Genomic DNA, 8,161 nt, shown 5'->3' with positions numbered 1-8,161 from the left:
TGTTTCTTTTCTATCATTTATAGAGCTACCATGAACAAATTGTATGTTTTCTCTCTTTTATAACATTGTACAATGAGCAATGACAAAGCACCCCCCCCTCCAAAGTATATGATTGTGCTTCTGAACAACCAAAAAGGAGCAACAAAGTAGGAAAATCCTTCTGAATATATGACTGGGCAGAGGCAAGGAACAAAGGCTGTGGTCCAGAACCCCTGAAGTCTTTTATCCTAATAGCAGATAAATGCTATGCTTGAGAAACCACATGTCAAAATCAACAGTATTCAAAAAGTCATTTTTAATGCAACTGGAGATTTTTTTCCCACGGATATGTGTGTTTTGGGGGGGGGGGGTGAATAGTCAAGTTGCACCTAGTTTATGGGGTGCTGAAACCGTGAAGAAGTAAAGGAAACACAGCGTGGTATAGCAGTTAAGAGTTTGGGAGTAGGACTGGTAAGATCAATGTTCATTTCTCGCTCAGCCATGAACCACCTTGAAACCCATGAGAAAGGCAGGGTATAAGGTATTGATATATAAACACACGTTTATATATCAACGGGGTTTGGGCAATTTAAAGGGCCCTACCATGGCAGGTCCCTTTAAACTATCAGCTGGCAGTCAGGGGGGGATCCCCCCTGCCACCTGCCAGCTGATAGTTTAAAAGGACCTGCTGCTTACAAGGCAGGAAAGGGCCCTTTAAACTGTTAAAAGCCCCTTTCCCCTGCCCCTGTAAAGTGGCCGGAAAGGGGTATTTAAACCCCACGAACCATGAACTGGGTCATAACTGGCCCCAGTTCTGTGCCAGTTTTTGGGTCATTAAAATCCACAAACTACGAATCTCATGGTTCATTTTTTGGGGGGGTTCGTGCCCATCTCTAGTCAGGTCATCAGTTTAGAAGAAATATCTTTGCATTTAAGATGCAGCTAGAAAACTGAGTCAGAAATCTGCATGGATGTCATTGGCCTTAAAAGCATGCTACTCTGTAGGAAGTCATTGTCGTACAACAACTAAGGTGTCATGTTGGAGTGTAGGAGGCCCTGATTCAGCTATGAAGTTCATTGGGTGGCCTTGAGAAAGCTGTTTTCTTTTTCTACAACCTAGTCTAGCCCATAAATTTGTCACAAGAAGAAAACTGTGCTTCTTGAGGTCAACAAAAAATAAAAAATGATATAACCTCCCCATTCTTGTTTTTAAATCTGAGACCCTGTAAGGTTTTTGATCTTGTCTGTCCAACAGACTCTGAAATCTTATATCACAACCTTTGTAAATAGTAAATTTTACATAGGTTATAGTTCTGCCTCTACCCAGTCTGCTGTATTACTATTTCATTTCACCTACTGACAGTCTATTTGGCTGTCTAATCTTTTTTGCTTGACATGACAATTCTTTGCTCCATTAACCAGGTTATCTGATGTCTTTACCAATCTCATCTGTTCATGATTGGATTTCAGGCCATGGGCCTAGTTTTACAGACATTTACATTACACCAGCCATACAACCTCTGATCTCTTGTAGGGTCTCACATCATTCATATCATACATGCTCCTTACTCGCTCCTTCCCTTTTTTATCAAGCTACTCTTCACCATACAGACTGTTTCCAGCCTGCCAAAAGAAGGCCCACTAGGCTCAGTAGCTCATGTAGCTCCAGATCCTGGGACTTTAACAGGAAAGGAAGAATAAGAAAACAGATTGGCTTTTCTTCAGGGACTGGTTTCGGGTGTGTGTGTGTGTGTGTGTGTGTGGAATAGGGGAAAGTTGGGAGTAGGGTTGCAAACAAGCTGGGAGAAATGTCTCTTTAACTAGGCTTAATGTGAGGAAAGGGGCAGCTGAACTTTATCATAGCATGGAGGGAAATAAAATCTGGTAAATATATACCATCCTAGTAAACCTCTGTTAAAGGTACAGGACTTTCTTTTCTTCAGGCAGATGGCAATTTGGAGGAATTAATACAACAGTCTCTTTCCATTCATAGGGAAAGCAGTAAGGAAGGGCTTAAGAATACATATGAATAAAAAGAGAAAAGTGTGAATTCTAAATATAACATTATGTTTTCTGTTTCATCACCATACTGCAGAGACAGATATAATATTCTGGGCTGCTTCCCCACCAAGAATTTTCCACTTTAAAACCCTCTGACTGGTGCCTCCCCCATGTTTCCACACAACACCATTCTTTATTTGTGCGCAGAGAGTGAGCAGCCCATTCTTTCCACCCCTCCCCTCAAATATGCTTTATTTTAAATCTGTTTTTTAAAAAGGTATTGCCTGGGTGAGATGCTATCAGCACAGGCAGTGTCTCGTGTCTGAAGGAGAAACAGCACAGTTGCAGGACTTCAGTGAAGAGCTAGTCAATTACTCCCCTATTACTTTTTTCATTTGTTGATGACCCCAAGGGACCAGACCCTGGCAACAGTTAGCATAAGAGAAGCAAATTGACTTCCTTTTAGACAGAGGGGAAGGGATTGTCAGAGGCTCTGTAAATATATGAGGGTTTTTAAAAGGCTGTTAAAGGTATTGCATTATACCTATTCAGCATTACCCATGCTCATTTTTTTAAAAAACAAAGAAAAGAATCATCCACAGCTCAGCCTGCCTTTTAGGGAGGGTGGGAGGGGAACATTGGTGGATGGTGGTGTCTGCAAATATATTGAGGGTTTTTAAGAAGTTTTTTTAAAAAGATACTGTGGTATATCACCCATATTCCTCAAAATAAAAAGGGTGGGTGGAGAGTTCTGAAGGTCATGTGATTACACAGTGAGAGGTGGCTTCAATGCACATCAGGTGTGAAAGGCAAACCACTGCTAAAAATGGAGAGAAAATGGATTACCCTGAGCTGTCTGGAATGTCAGGCACGAGGGCAATTTCACAGAGAATCACATCAGCAATCAGACAATCTTGGAAAATCATCCTGGTGTGGAAGCAGCCCTGGTCTGAACAAATAATGATTTATGGTATATACGAAAATAACCTCCGACTATAATCACATGCACAATTAAACTACTTCAGTCTAAAGCTAAGACAAAGCTACTCTTGAATATTTTTGACATTGCTCCACAATACTTCCTCTTTTCCGTTAACATTTTGGCTGTCCTTAAAAAACAGGTTCACTTTTATTTTATTTTATTTTATTTTATTTTATTTTATTTTATTTTATTTTATTTTATTTTATTTTATTTTATTAACCTATTCTTAGTGACACCACAGTACAGGTGAAACTGTATGGCTACATAAAGCTATGATGTAATTCCAATCACTGCATGATCTCTGACCCTTGATTGGATGGAATCACCCATGCAATTTCACTATTTGCATGCAGGGTCATTTCCTCCGCTTGAGAAGAAGGAAGTATGAGGAGTGAGGGCTGGGATGCATAAAGGAAGAAATAGTTGTTCTGAAAAGGTATAAGACATTTGATTACAGCGCACTTCAGCACAGGATAATAGGCTTTTTGAGCACATAGCACCCAGTACCATTACAGTGGACTAGAGGTAGGCACGGACCAGAAAATGGACCAAAATTTGACACGGACCAGCCTGGTTAAGCTTTCATGAACCAGAGGGTCATGGGACATGTGTTTTCCATGGACTCAACTTTTGGGCCGGTCTGTTGGTCCATTGGTCCATGCCTTCCCCAGGACTTCCTCACCTGTCATCTAAAGCAAGACACAAGGTTTAAAGCACCCGTTTCCATGCCCCTCACTTACAAGCAGCACTGAACTGGGTACTCCTGGCGGGGCTGGCTTCAGCTGACAGGTGGGGACTTCCCCGCCTGCCAGCTGAAGCAAGGTATGGGTTTTAAAGTGCCAATTTTCCTGCCTCTCTTGCAAGTGGCATGGAAATGGGCACTCTCCTATGGGGCTGGATTCAGCTGATGGGTGGAGAAGCTTCCTCCCCACTGGCCTGCTGAAGCCAATCACACTAGGTTGCAAAGTGCCCCATTCCACACAGCTTGCAAGTTGCACAGAAAGGAGCACTTTAACATTTAAACCCCTTGGTTTTCTCCAGCTGACATATGGGGTAGTCCCCACACGTCAGCTGGAATAAGCCAAGGGGGGTTGCAAAGCGGCCCTTCCCCTATGGTTGCAGGCCAAGGAGAAAGGGCTACTTTAACATTTAAGCCCTTTCAGCTTGCTCCAGCTGCCTGGTGGGGACTCCCCCTTGGGTCAGCTGGAGCAAGCTGAAGGGGGTTGCAAAGTGCCCCTTTCCCTGCAGCTTGTAAGCCACAGGGAAAGGGGCACTTTAACATTTAATCCTCCTTGGCTTGCTCCAGCTGACCAGTGGGGACTTCCCTGCCTGCCAATTGAAGCAAGGTGCGGGGTGTAACGTGCCCATTTCCATGCCCCTCGCTTACAAGCAGCATGGAAATGAAAGCTCCCCTGCGGGGCTGGCTACAGCTGACAGGCTCCCAAATGTGACAGACATTGGACTGACGAACCAGTCCACAAACCACGGTGGGTCCATGAAATGTTTGTGGTACATGAAATGCAATGGACCATGACCTGATGGCCCATGTTTTTTTCCCGGTCCGTGCCCATCTCTACAGTGAACTCATAGACAATAATATTTCGGCCTGAGTAGGATTTTTGGGGGGTGCCATTCTAAGAATGGGCTGAGGGGGTGAAACCTTGTTTCTCCAGCTCTGCCCAGTAAATTGTTAGAGGTCCTTTTCATTTTGTTTGATTAGTTAGTTCCTAGCTGGGTTGCAGCAAGCAGAAACAGGACAGGTTTGGGATGAGATAGTAGGTTGTGATAGCATGAACTCTAATTCATCGGACAGGTGAATGGAAACTTATTTAAAACTAATCAAGGGAAACTGCAGGAGAGGGTTGACTTGTGTTATGGAACACATACTAAACCATACTAGGGAACTCGGAAGAAATATTGAAGTGGGACTGTACGGGTTAGATCTGGTGATCCATCAGTGACAGGTGTTGGAGGATGTGGATTTTTGCTGTACCACCACCTCTCCACAATGAAGTCCCTTCTGACCCTAGAAATGTTGGTTACTGGGGTTTTAGGACTCACGTGGTCTAACAGCCACATGGGTCAGATAGCTGCAGTAAGGAGGGGAAAGAGGACAAAAGTGTGTTTTCTCTCTCTGTCAAAGTAGCTGCATTTGCAGAAGAGGGGGCATTATTACTCCTTTCCCCTTTATCACTGCAGTCCTTCTTCATCATATTGCAGCCAGGCTGCACCAGAGAAGTCCGTATACCCCCTGTATATAATATCAATGTACTGGAACAGGGGGGGCTGCCCTCCAAGGCTGGGCATGAGCTATGACCCCTGCATAGATAAGAAACCTGGGCACCCAATTGGCCAAGGTAATAAGGCCCTTCAGGGAATAAGGCCTAGCAACCCCACCCCCAGTGAACTGGGCCCACCTGCACACCTCCCAGATGGCAAAGTCCCTCAGCCAAGCCTCCCCAAAATAGCCCCCACCACGTAATCCCCTCCTAGAGCCCACGATATGTAGCAAGGGGGGGATTATTAGACCCCTTCCTGAAAAGTGTTATACCAGCATGGGGGAGGGGATAACAGGCCCGAGAGGGTCAGAGGCTAGGGCAGCCACCCCAAATGACCTAAAAGTGAAAAGTGCTCTATGGCCACGGGCCCAATCAGAAGCTCACAGCAGCACAAAAAAACGAGTGAAGGGAACGCTATACAGCCCACACACCTCAGCCACTGACAAGCCGCTCCTCCACCAGGAGCACCAGAGGCCAAGCCGCAATGCACAGAAAAAAGTGGTGAAGGGGAGTACAGAACTGCACTCCAAGCAAAGGAGGCCCCTGCCAAGTGCTCCGCAGCCCTAGATCCCCAGCCGCCTTAGCCTCCTCCTCGCTGTGTTGCTCCCAGGAGCGAATGAGGCTTCCCAGCCGAACGCTCTGCAACCACCCCGGCTGCTGACTCAGCGCCGAGAATAAAGCAGCCTCGCCAGCCACTGCTGCTCCGTAGGCTGGCCCCGCTGCTCATCCTCCACTCCTCATGCACAGTGCCAGGAGCTCAAAAAAAAACAGTGTCCTGCTGCACCAAGCACGAGGCACACTGAGGCATTAAGGGGTGGATCAGAGGCAACCGCTCTGTATAACTCCGCCCCTCACGTGCATCCCCGGGGAAAGAGGAAGGTGCCGTCTCTGCCTCATCCTCCTCTGGGCGGGCAAAGCATGGCCTCCAACCATAGCGGCTGTTGCTGCCAAATGAGAGTGCCGAACTGTTAATGAAACACTGAAGCTGAATAAGATGTAGAAGATTTGAATAACGGCATAATCTACACTTTTTACCATTATGGAAGAGGGGGGAAATCCATGCCATGAAAACTACCATGTTCTTCCCAGAAATAATAACTGGAAAAATTATGTGCAGCTGTTTAAACCCCACCACCTTTGATGAAATTTAAGCAGCCTGTGTACATGACTGCATCATCTCTATGTAACAGCTATAGAATAGAAATTATATATTTTAAAACAGCTTTCTTTTCACATTGGCACCCTGTACCATGAGGCTATTGTGAAATGCTTTGAGGCCAATACCTTACATTGTGACTTCCTATTCTTTCTTCTTTTAAAAATGCTTGATTGTGGAGCTATTTATCAAACCTGTGATTTCCAAAGTTCCTTCTTAAAACTGCCTCCCAGGAGAAGTCTTCAGCTCCTCAGGCCTGACAACCCCATAAATTATTTTTAGGTGTTATAGCCCTCTGTGTTTGTGGGTGAGTTATGCTATTCACTTAGGGAAGCTCTTGGGTGTCTGAAGAAATCTCCTTTGTGATTGCTTTCCAGTACCAGCATTATGAAAAGTAACCTCAGCTCTTAGCCTTGAATCCTGATACTGTCTCATAACAAATGGTCTCAATTAATGAAAATCCTGTGAAACTATAATAACACCAGCTTGGAAAAAAATGCATTTATCAAAATTGGAGATGGGGATGCTTGGCAAACACAATTTGAATGAATTTAACAAGCTGAAAGAGGAAGAGATGAGTGGGAATAAGTCACTATGTGAAGGTCAAAATTTGGAATGAAGAACATTTTTTCTTCTACATACTTTGACCCTGTTCCAAAGACAATCATATAGTATACAACAGTCCAGACAATGGCCAAGAGTGCTTAAGGATAATTACCATCTGCACTGCAGTATGGATGGAAAGGTATACTTCTCCCCACCTTTTGCAATGCACATGGGGCCATGCTGTATGAGTCCTCTAAACATTGATATGCAATATGAATACACAGTGCAAAATGAATGTACATTAGGTCCTCTCTACTTACAAAATCTGCTTCCATGAACAAATCTGCCCTGCTGGAGTAGAATCCCTTATACAATCCCTTTCACCTCTATGAATCCTTCAGGAAAGTTCTCAGACATTTAAACTGATGGAAGAGCTTGGAAATTACCTAAAATGTGAGCACTATCACACTAAATCCAATAGCAACATATTAAATGACTTTAATGTCTCTAGATGGCTCCTTGTGGCCTCAAATTCGCTATGAGTACATGTCACAATTCTGTCCTTGAATCTCGCAATTCAGAGCACTACGAATGGAGTACAAATTATAAAGAGTAGATATGGTAAACTTCCTCAGAAAGCCCTAACTGGAAAGAATGCCAAATACTAAGCTTGAACTGTTTGTGTAGGTATGAAGATACAGGGAAGAGGTTGGGGTGGGGAGCATGACCCCAAGTCAAATTTGTTATTTGAAGTTATGTCATATTATATTTTGAATACACAACTCCCATAGATATTAATAAGTAGTTAAGTATATGCTTATTGTCTCAGTCAAATCAAGGGGAATTAAAAGTACTTAACTATGGTGGGCTCATGTTCTATGTCAGGGAAATGTCAGGTCTTTGAAGCACTGTTTTTCAGTCAGTGACAGGATGTGACTCAATATAAGCAAATACAATCAAATATAGCTAATACTCTTCTTTTAAAAAAGAAAAAATATTTTTCTAGTCTTTTAAAAGTTTAGTTTTTTCCACATTATATTCTTAAAAGGTATTGTTAGTTTGTCTACTTAGAAAAGAAGTGACAGTGTTTTAAACAAGCAATCAACAGTGAAAGTAATACAACCACAAGAATGTTTCTTTTATTTCAGATCCAATAGAATACTGCCGTTGCATCACAAAATGAAGATAGAAGACATAATATAGTTATTTAAACTAGGC

Source organism: Eublepharis macularius, chromosome 2, assembly GCF_028583425.1.
Source record: "Eublepharis macularius isolate TG4126 chromosome 2, MPM_Emac_v1.0, whole genome shotgun sequence".
Classification (NCBI taxonomy): Eukaryota; Metazoa; Chordata; class Lepidosauria; order Squamata; family Eublepharidae; genus Eublepharis; species Eublepharis macularius.
The sequence above is the reverse complement of the archived record's forward strand: the minus strand, read 5'-3'. Positions refer to the sequence as shown.